Consider the following 10834-nt stretch of genomic DNA (forward strand, 5'->3'; position numbering starts at 1 on the left):
AAAGGTTTGGCAGATGGAATACAATGTCGGAAAATGTGAGGTCATCCACCTTGGAAAAAAAAACAGTAAAAGGGAATATTATTTGAATGGGGAGAAATTACAACATGCTGCGGTGCAGAGGGACCTGGGGGTCCTTGTGCATGAAACTCTTTTGAGTTTCCTTGTGCATGAATCCCAAAAAGTTAGTTTGCAGGTGCAGCAGGTAATCAGGAAGGCGAATGGAATGTTGGCCTTCATTGCATGAGGGATGGAGTACAAAAGCAGGGAGGTCCTGCTGCAACTATACAGGGTATTGGTGAGGCCGCACCTGGAGTACTGCATGCAGTTTTGGTCACCTTACTTAAGGAAGGATATACTAGCCTTGGAGGGAGTACAGAGACGATTCACTAGGCTGATTCCGGAGATGAGGGGGTTACCTTATGATGATAGATTGAGTAGACTGGGTCTTTACTCATTGGAGTTCAGAAGGATGAGGGGTGATCTTATGGAAACATTTAAAATAATGAAAGGGATAGACAAGATAGATGCAGAGAAGTTGTTTCCACTGGTCGGGGAGACTAGAACTAGGGGATACAGTCTCAAAATACGGGGGAGCCAATTTAAAACCAAGTTGAGAGGGAATTTCTTCTCCCAGAGGGTTGTGAATCTGTGGAATTCTCTGCCCAAGGAAGCAGTTGAGGTTAGATCATTGAATGTATTCAAATCACAGATCGATAGATTTTTAACCAATAAGGAAATTAAGGGTTATGGGGAGCGGGCGGGTAAGTGGAGCTGAGTCCACGGCCAGATCAGCCATGATCTTGTTGAATGGCGGAGCAGGCTCGAGGGGTTAGATGGCCTACTCCTGTTCCTAATTCTTGTGTTCTTGTGTTCTTTTGCTTGGCATTTTTTCTGATTACCCCTCTGTGAAAAATCTTGGGCCATTTTTCTATGTTAAAGGTGCTTTATAAATGCATATTATTGGTGTTATAATATGTTGACAAATGTTTACCACAAAAAAAGTGCTAATTAGTTCAGCAAAATGGTCCAGAATCTATTACCCTCTTGCGAACAGCAGCAGTTTCAATTATTGATCATATCATCAACTAAATTGAGGAATTTATTGATCAATGTCAATATAGTTGTTGATCTTTGCTTTTTTGGGGGCTCAACCTACCCTTTGTCACTGTATCATATTTATAACATGATAATCATTTGAACCAAAAAAGAACAAGTGAACAGATTTGTTGACACAGCATTTGGCATCTCATGTCAATATAACTCACTGTGGCCACATCAAGATTTTTACTGAGAATAAAATGAGGCAATGACCTTTCAGTATTTACATAAAATACCACTGATAATAAATTAATAACAGTAGCTGAAGACAGCTAAATCTTTATAAAGATGTATGGGAGTAAATTTATAGGACTTGTAAACTAATTAAACGGTTTTGGTGACATCATAAATTACAAGGTCAAAGCTTGAATAGCTTACAGATGTCAACAGAATATCAAGTTTAGGCCAACCTGGACTTCTTTCTTGATATCTGTTGTTGAATGTAATATGGTGTAAAGAACATTAATATTTCATTGTAATTTCAGTGTACTATAACTGTGTATAATGCAATTTAAGTTGTTGTGACATAGCATAACTGGAAAATAATTAGCAGCAGCTTACAGTAAAATTCAGTACATTGTATATACGTTATAGTGTTTTGCAGTGCTGAATCACAGAAAAGGAACCAATATTGCACTACCTACATAGAAGTAAACTTGGTCTGGAGTTTCCGCTAGGTTAATTTGCCTGAAATTGGCCAATGCAGTGCAAAAGATCGAGAAATTTCAAACGAAAATTCCGTCCAGCACAAATCCAGTTTCCGCAATCTTTTGTGCTGGTTTTACAAACATCATGCCAGAAGCCTGCCCTGCTCATAAAACTAACTGCACCCCTGGATCGAATAAATCACCATTGCAAGTTTCCGCTAATTGTGCTCATTGGAGGTCCTTTAAGGAGGCTCTTGAAACTATTTCTTTTGGGCGGGGGGGGGAGCGGAGAACACTAATAGGATGTTTTAAAAGCTTTAAGTATTAATATTCTTTTTAATTTACTAAGAAACTGACTACTGTACCCCAATGTAACCAGAAAATGGTTCTGTATAGTGTTTTTTAAGTAATTTTCAGTTATTTAAAATCGGGTTACTCACAGGTGGTGGACTAGACACGGATTAAAAATGCTTATTTTTTTGTGAAAAACCCATTTTGAGCTGTATTACTAAAAGTGCACCAAGTCACCACTCTTAGATATATCAAGGAATATGTTTTAATGCAATTTATTTTAAAAAATCCATTCTAAAACGTTGCTCGATTGCGCTGGTTCATGGAAAATTTTATATTTGCAATATGCAAATGAGTTTGAGTTGCAATCTGAGCAAACACTTCTGAAAACTTGGGAAATTTGGAGCACAATTTGCGCCCAGTTCGCTGAATGCGCCCAAAGAGGAAATTGTTAACTTATTTACTTGGAACCTGAACAATATAAATATGCTCCCACTGTTTTTCAATGTTGCTTTAAGTGTCCTTTGGTGTTACATTATTGATTTGGTAAGATAAGCATCTACCCCAAGAAAATATTCTGAGTCTTTTTCAAATGGCATTCAACCTGTGCTTCCTTCCTCATTGTGTTATCATCATTTCAACAATATGTTAACTTAAGGTCTTGTTAAGTATAATTGCCTCGTTCATTGTTCTTTGGAGGAGATCAGCACAAATAAGTTTGGTGGAAAGTACTCCTTAGGGAGTTAGATGTGTTAAGAATCCAGTCTGTGCCGGGGAAGGGAATTGACAATTAATATCATGTTTGTACTGTGATCTAACATTTTAATCTGATCTTTGTATCTGAATCCATGAGGAATGAATGAATGAATGTATCTCCTTCACTTATGTGCTCAATTTCAGCTCGGCAGCTCACCATTTTAATTAAAGAGTCAGCAGAACCAACAACAAAGATAATCTGGACAGGGAGAAATGTGTGACAAGGTAAGTTCATCTGCTGCTGAAGCCCTCTTCCATGCCTGTGTTACCTCCAGACTGAACTATTCCAATGCTCTCCTGGCCAACCTCCCACCTTCAACCCTCTGTAAATTTGAGCTCATCCAAAACTCTGCTGCCTGTATCTTAACTCACACCAAGTCCTGTTCACCCATCACCCATGTGCTCGTTGACCTACATTGGCACTCGGTCCGGCAACTCCTCGATGTAAAAATTCTCATCCTTGTGTTCAAATCCCTCCATGGTCTCACCTCTCCCTATCTCTGTAACCTCCACCAGCCCTACAACCCTCTAAGATCTCTGCACTACCCCAATTCTGGCCTTTTGTACATCCCCAATTTTCATTGTTCCACCATTGGCTTCTGTGTCTTCATCTTCCATGGCCTTAAGCTCTGGAATTCCCTCCTTAAACTTCTGCACCTCTCCCCCTCCCTACCACTCTCTCCTCCTTTAAGTCATTCCTTAAAACCTACCTCTTTGACTTAGCTTTTGGTCACCTGTCCTAATACCCCTGATGTGGCTCAGTGTCAAATTTTGTCTGATAGCGATCCTGTGAAGTGCCGTTGGGACTTTTCTACTATGTTAAATGTGATATATAAAAGCCAATTGTTGTTGTTATTGAGAGTGGGTAGAGTGAGAAGTAACTTGCAGAGAAGTGCCTTCAAGGTTTATACTGTCATGCAGGATTCAGGGAGAAACTTAAACCTGAGATAAATCTGGTTCAAATCAACACACATTTGGTTTGCATCATTTGACTGATGTATATCTTTCTCACAATTTCAGATCAGAACCAAGCCTTAAATGTCAGTGTAAATCAGGTGTAACATCACTGTCTGCTGTCCTTGGTGTGCTAAAGGAAATAATTTGTTTAGTTAAAATTATTAAAATTAATGGCATCTGTAATTTGCTGGCAATGTAACATCCTTGAAGCAAGCTACATAAATTGACAGCCTCTGCAAACCAAAAGTTATGGTGTAGAAATGAAGAGAAGTCCTTTTCTTATTTCAAAAAGAACAGAACGTTTGGTTTGGGAGCAACCAATTATCTCCCAGGATATCCAAATCTGTTTCAGATTATTTGAAGGCAATTTCGTCGGGACAAAATGCAGCTATTTTTTTAACAAGAAAAATTTGATTTTTATTTGATGGGGTAAGAGTATGTTTTTTATTTTTGAGGGATAAGTAAGGAAAACGTGTGGTGGAGGAATTTTGGCCAGATTTGTATAGGCCATATGGAAGGAGCAAATGCTGACGTTTTCAACTAAGTTAGTCTGTCGGGGAATGTGTGTGCACATGATTCTAGTAAAATTGCCAGATAACAAAAGAATATTTATTAACTCATGGGTATTACTGACACAAGTGATCTAAAAATGATTACTGCACTTGGGGGGAAAAAGGTTTTCAGCAGCCATCAAGTTAAAATATATTAATAAATACATGTCTGTAAGCACAATTTATTGACATCTCTCTTAGTTATTAGCAATTAATATGTCAATGTCATCTCTTGGGCTAGTTTAGATCGCCGAGAGGGACTAAAGAGGAATTTTCCAGATTTTTTTCCCTAATTGGCCGTATTCTTTTGAACTCTCCAAAGACTCTAAATTGCACCTAGGGGGTAGGGAGTCTCTTGACCTGATGCATATGGCATTCTAACTGTACGCATCAGGCTATATGTACCAATTGGTCTTTTTCTGTCCGTTTTTGTATGTTTTTATGTGCCTTCTAGAGGCTGATTACAGAATATCACTTGGGAAAGATCTAGGGACAGGAGGGTTAGCCACCTGTCAGTCAAGGCATGGGACATAATGTGGAGTAGCAGAAAGACATTTTCAAGATAGATTAACAATTCTGATATCAGCACTCATCATACACATTGTTCAGAATACATTTTGCACCTTAGTGTCTAGACTCACTTAGCACAAATGTTCCTTGCACCGTTTTAATCCTCCATAATTGGTCAATTAGAACTATTAATATTAATTACTGTCCTTTGTTTCCACTAACAGTTACATTTATCCCAAGAGCTTTCACTGACCATGGGTCTCGAGAGCAGGACATTATCACATGCTTTCCGTAAATCAAGTGATGTTTATCAACCACCATTTACCAATTCTCTTACAGCCTCAAAGAATTCCAATACATGCATTGCTACTTTGATTAAATCTATTTGAATGGTTACCCTTATCCCTTATAACCGACTTCAATATCTTCCTACTGAAGATGCCAAGTGAACAGACTGATCATTGCTTCTGACCTTTATTTAATGATTGGAATAGCATGAGCTGTTTGCCATTCTTCTGGTATCATCATTGTGCTCAGTGAGTTGTGAGCTCTGCCACTTGCACCCTGACCATCGCTGCTGCTGAGCTCAGAGCAAATTGTGCAATTTTCGTCTTGATGCCCTTGTCTATTTATTTCATTTATCTTTATATATGGGTAGCCGGATTTACCTTGTAAAGCCTAGTTAAACACAGAGTCCTGTTGGCAGGTAACAACCATAAATAAACACAAAGCAAGAAACAGCAATGCACAATGAAAGATTGACCACCCTTACATTGTGGGAAAAGGGGCAGTTAGAAAATAGGAAATCGTTCCCTTCCAGATACTAATTGACCTTCTCTCCATTTCCAGTATTTCCTGCATATATTTCAAATGTCTAACATTCACAGGTTTTTTTAAAAGAAAATTCTACAACAGGTAATTTAGATTTCATGATAGTCCTACAAACGATCTGGCCACATTTTATGCAATTTATTGTTAATAATTTCTGCTCACTTTATAACTAAAATGGCACACATTTTGCATCACTAATCTGCCCCAGATTTATTAGCCTTCAGTACAAATGGATCACAACATTATAGATGTCAACATATCAGTCTACTTACACTGCTTTATTACCACCTAAATTCTGCTTCTGGACACTGTATCAGAAATCATCAGTGAAACCATTCAAAGGGATTCCACATAAATTCATTAAATCTTGAATACTTAAGAAAAACTAGATGAAATATCAGAAAACATAAATGTCAATAATAAATGTGTGGATAGAGAGCAACATGTTCTTTGATCTGAGCTGAAAGTCTATTGTAGCCTAAAAGTAGAATAGAAACATAGAAACATAGAAAAATAGGTGCAGGAGTAGGCCATTCGGCCCTTCTAGCCTGCACCGCCATTCAATGAGTTCATGGCTGAACATGCAACTTCAGTACCCCCTTCCTGCTTTCTCGCCATACCCCTTGATCCCCCTAGTAGTAAGGACTACATCTAACTCCTTTTTGAATATATTTAGTGAATTGGCCTCAACAACTTTCTGTGGTAGAGAATTCCACAGGTTCACCACTCTCTGGGCGAAGAAGTTTCTCCTCATCTCAGTCCTAAATGGCTTACCCCTTATCCTTCGACTGTGACCCCTGGTTCTGGACTTCCCCAACATTGGGAACATTCTTCCTGCATCTAACCTGTCTAAACCCGTCAGAATTTTAAACGTTTCTATGAGGTCCCCTCTCATTCTTCTGAACTTCAGTGAATACAAGCCCAGTTGATCCAGTCTTTCTTGATATGTCAGTCCCGCCATCCCGGGAATCAGTCTGGTGAACCTTCGCTGCACTCCCTCAATAGCAAGAATGTCCTTCCTCAAGTTAGGAGACCAAAACTGTACACAATACTCCAGGTGTGGCCTCACCAAGGCCCTGTACAACTGTAGCAACACCTCCCTGCCCCTGTACTCAAATCCCCTCGCTATGAAGGCCAGCATGCCATTTGCTTTCTTAACCGCCTGCTGTACCTGCATGCCAACCTTCAATGACTGATGTACCATGGCACCCAGGTCTCGTTGCACCTCCCCTTTTCCTAATCTGTCACCATTCAGATAATAGTCTGTCTCTCTGTTTTTACCACCAAAGTGGATAACCTCACATTTATCCACATTATACTTCATCTGCCATGCATTTGCCCACTCACCTAACCTATCCAAGTCACTCTGCAGCCTTATAGCATCCTCCTCGCAGCTCACACTGCCACCCAACTTAGTGTCATCCGCAAATTTGGAGATACTACATTTAATCCCCTTGTCTAAATCATTAATGTACAGTGTAAGCAGCTGAGGCCCTAGCACAGAACCTTGCGGTACCCCACTAGTCACTGCCTACCATTCTGAAAAGTACCCATTTACTCCTACTCTTTGCTTCCTGTCTGACAACCAGTTCTCAATCCATGTCAGCACACTATCCCCAATCCCATGTGCTATAACTTTGCACATTAATCTCTTGTGTGGGACCTTGTTGAAAGCCTTCTGAAAGTCCAAATATACCACATCAACTGGTTCTCCCTTGTCCACTCTACTGGAAACATCCTCAAAAAATTCCAGAAGATTTGTCAAGCATGATTTTCCTTTCACAAATCCATGCTGACTTGGATCTATCATATCACCTCTTTCCAAATGCGCTCTTATGACATCCTTAATAATTGATTCCATCATTTTACCCACTACTGAGGTCAGGCTGACCGGTCTATAATTCCCTATTTTCTCTCTCCCTCCTTTTTTAAAAAGTGGGGTTACATTGGCTACCCTCCACTCGATAGGAACTGATCCAGAGTCAATGGAATGTTGGAAAATGGCTGTCAATGCATCTGCTATTTCCAAGGCCATCTCCTTAAGTACTTTGGGATGCAGTCCATCAGGCCCTGGGGATTTATCGGCCTTCAATCCCATCAATTTCCCCAACACAATTTCCCGACTAATAAGGATTTCCCTCAGTTCCTCCTCCTTACTAGACCCTCTGACCCCTTTTATATCCGGAAGGTTGTTTGTGTCCTCCTTAGTGAATACCGAACCAAAGTACTTGTTCAATTGGTCTGCCATTCAACTTCAAAACCTTTAAATCCTTAAAAACAAAAGTGTTTCCTCACACCTCTTGAGTTCATGATAATGAGAACCAATTGTATCTTTAAATTATTGTTGGTAATAGTAGCGGATGAATACTGAAAATTTTCATAATCCTTTGTCCACTATTTTAGTGGAGGCATTAAGTCATTGAAAATGAACATTTATATGTTTATATCACCAACAACAATTTGTAAGCTTTATCTCTTTATGGAGTTGTAACTAGCTTAGAAATGAAAGTTTGTTCACAAAATTGTTTTCTCTTTCCAATGTTCAGATGCATAATCGTGTGCGTGTATCGGGTCCCACTTACACTTTATTTTTTAACGATTATTTTTCTCCTTGTTTGAAACAAAGCAGAGTGAGCCAGATTCAAAGCAAGTGAAGTCCTCTTTAAATCTCAGCTGTGCTGATTCACCACTGGGGGGTTGGGCATGGAGCCTCCCATTTTCATATTGGCAGCAACCAACCAAGTACAATTTTCAATAAATTAAATTCATCAAAAATGTGCCACATAGACTTTGTAAAATCCCAGATGTCTTGGCGATAGGTCCTCTATAAGAAATGAAACAACTTTAACCATAAAGTTAGCTAAGCATTATTCACTACAAGGGCATAGATAGATTTTTGGACACGAAGGGAGTCAAGGGGTATGGGATAGAGTAGGTATGTGGGGTTGAGGAGTTCAGCCATGATCTTATTGAATGGAGGAGCAAGCTCGAGGGGCCTTGTGGCCTATTCTTACTCCTATTTATTATGTTCATATGGTATCTGGAGTGATGCTGTTGACCTTCATCCCTCAATGTGACCTAAATGTGTTTGCAAGAAATAAGAATCCATTAAAGCTAAAGCAATTTTGATGAAAAGGAAGTCTAAATATGAGCTAAAAGATAAATAGATATAAACAAATAAGTAAAAAGGAAACTGCTACTGCTACTATGTTTGACACACTAGTAAAGGGTGTCCTATGCTAGATTTGGCAGCTGATGAGATGCATCAAGGAAGTTCGCTCAGATTCTTTGGCTGAAATTTTTGCATTGCAGAGTGTGCGAGTTCACGAGCAGGTCTGCAGTGAAAAGTGCCAAAATTGACAGTGCGTCGGGAAACTGTCTTCATCATGCCGGGGTTCATGGACCTCCTGAAGCTCGCCTGTGGAGGCAAGGTGAGAGCTCAGCGGCCATTAGGTGACAGCAGGAAAAAGCACATGAATACACAACTTACACCTGCTTTGTAGCTGAAGGGAAAGGCTCTTGCTGACACCATTTTGTGCAGAGATTGTGCTCTCAGGAGTTTGCAGGTGATTTCTGCAACTTCGGAAATCACTCACACTACATTGGAGGATTGTGCCCCTGATCTCCACTTTACTTGGCACCTATCAGATCAGCATGGCTGCCGGTTAAGCTGTCTCACCTTGGCCCTCAGCACCGGCAACAGTAGCAACCCCTGCAGGAGCAGCAACAGCAGTAGCTGGGTTCTCCTCAGCAACCTGATGCTCCACAGGAGAGAGGGGATGAGCACATGGGTGCACCTTGTCAGAGGCGATACCCCCAAAAAAGGGTATATAGGCAGAGGATGAGCTTTCTGGACATGACTCAACAGCAGTGCCTCAGGAGGCTCAGGCTATCGTGACAGATTGTGGCAGACCTTTTTAGCCTGCTGGAAGAAGACCTGCTGGAAGAAGACCTGGTGGACTCGTCTTACCAGTGACTGTCAAAGTCACCACCGCCTTCAACCTCTTCACCTCAGGCTCCTTCCAGGGATCTGCTTCAGACTTTTGCAGGATCTCACAGTTGGCTGCCCACAAACACATCACCCATGTGAGCAATGCCATGTTTCACAAGTCAGGCACTTATGTGCACTTTGCCACTGGTGAAGGTAGAGTGATTGAGCGGAGCAGGTGCTCAGCTTTGTGGCTCTGGCTGGCTTCCCACTGGTGCACGGCATCACTGACTGCATATATGTGGCCATCAAGGCACCGTCAGATCACCCAGGAGTGTTCGTAAGCTGCAAGGGCTTCCACTCCCTCAATGTGCAGCTTGTTTGCAACCACAAAAAGACCATCATGTATGTGTGTGCCAGATTCCCAGGGAGCTGTCATGATTCTGTCATCCTGTGCCAGTCCACCCTCCCTCAGCTCTTTACACCCCTGAACAGAATTGACTGCTTGGAGACCAGGGTTATCCACTGAAGACGTGGCTGATGACACCCTTGAGGAGGCCCAGCAATGAGGCCGAGGAGCGCTATAATCAAAGCCACATTATGGCCAGATGTGTCATAGAGCAAGCAATCGGCATCTGAAGATGCACTTTCGCCTACCTTGCGCCCGTTTCTTTGGCGATATTGGCCATATTTCGTCGTTTTTGGTGAAAAACGGCAAACTGGGAAATTTGTAACCTCATTAGAGAGGACCGCTGGCATCCAAGACTCGAAATAGCGCTTTTGCCAAAAATTTGGCTCACAGCGCACCTGTAGTTAGGACAAAAAAAAACGCCCTGGAAAAACTTACGTTGCAACCCTTGGAACAGCGGTAGGTATGAAGACCTGCAAAAAAGTAAGTTCATTTTTTATTTTTTAATTCTTTTGCAGCGATTCGATAGTTAAGTGTTTTGTGAATGTTTTGTGTTTTTTTTTATTTTTTGTTTTTTGCAAGTTTATTTTTGGTATTTTCCCCGCTCCCAAGACCTCTCTCGCAGCGGCACCAGCCTTGGAGAAAAGTTGCAGAAAATTTGCGGTTTGTGCCATGAGTCCTCGTGCAACGCCGATTTTTACTGCTGGGCAAACTGAAACCCGAATTTTAGGCCTCGTAGCGGTAGCGGAGTCATAACGGTATTTTGGGTGAAAAAATACCGCTTTCACCAAAAATTGAATATCTAGCCCTGAATGTTTTGACAGATCTGGAGGAGGCCTTCAAACCAGCCAAGGTC

Source organism: Pristiophorus japonicus, chromosome 13, assembly GCF_044704955.1.
Source record: "Pristiophorus japonicus isolate sPriJap1 chromosome 13, sPriJap1.hap1, whole genome shotgun sequence".
Taxonomy (NCBI): Eukaryota; Metazoa; Chordata; class Chondrichthyes; family Pristiophoridae; genus Pristiophorus; species Pristiophorus japonicus.